This window comes from Apaloderma vittatum, unplaced genomic scaffold, assembly GCF_000703405.1.
Source record: "Apaloderma vittatum isolate BGI_N311 unplaced genomic scaffold, ASM70340v1 scaffold9465, whole genome shotgun sequence".
Classification (NCBI taxonomy): Eukaryota; Metazoa; Chordata; class Aves; order Trogoniformes; family Trogonidae; genus Apaloderma; species Apaloderma vittatum.
Window position 1 is genome coordinate 26,893 of NW_009715482.1, and position 556 is coordinate 27,448.

Here is a 556-nt window from a genome sequence, read left to right on the forward strand (position 1 = left end):
CTTCTCTCGCCAATTATTCCTGTGCCATAGTCCATTGTTTCCAGGAGAGGGCAGCATTTTCCTACAGCAGGTACCTGAAGGCACATGCCCTGCTTAGACTATCAATGTTTCTTGTAATTACTCCCAGTATATTTGTTGCTTGCTTATGAATTAACTTGCATTTATGGAACTAAATCATTCCAATCATTTAATTACACCTGAGGAGCTGAACTATAATTGCTTGCTTCCAACTAGGATCTGATATGGCTTGAGCAGTATTAATTTGGTGTTTACTTTTCTGAGTGCTAAAAGCATTAAAATGATTGTGCAATGGGATTACATTTTACTAATTGCTGGCATTCATTAGCTGGGTAAATGGCGAGGAAGAATGACTGTATATTGTGAAGGGATAAAATTATGGTTTTAAATAGTATATTACTAGGCACATTAAGGCCCTAAGACATGTTTTAAAATACTCCAGAGGTTATTAAATACCGTATTTTCTTCATGTCTTGCTATATGAATATCTTATTAAAATACTGCAATTATTATGAACCTTTTTGTGCAATATGTAGGG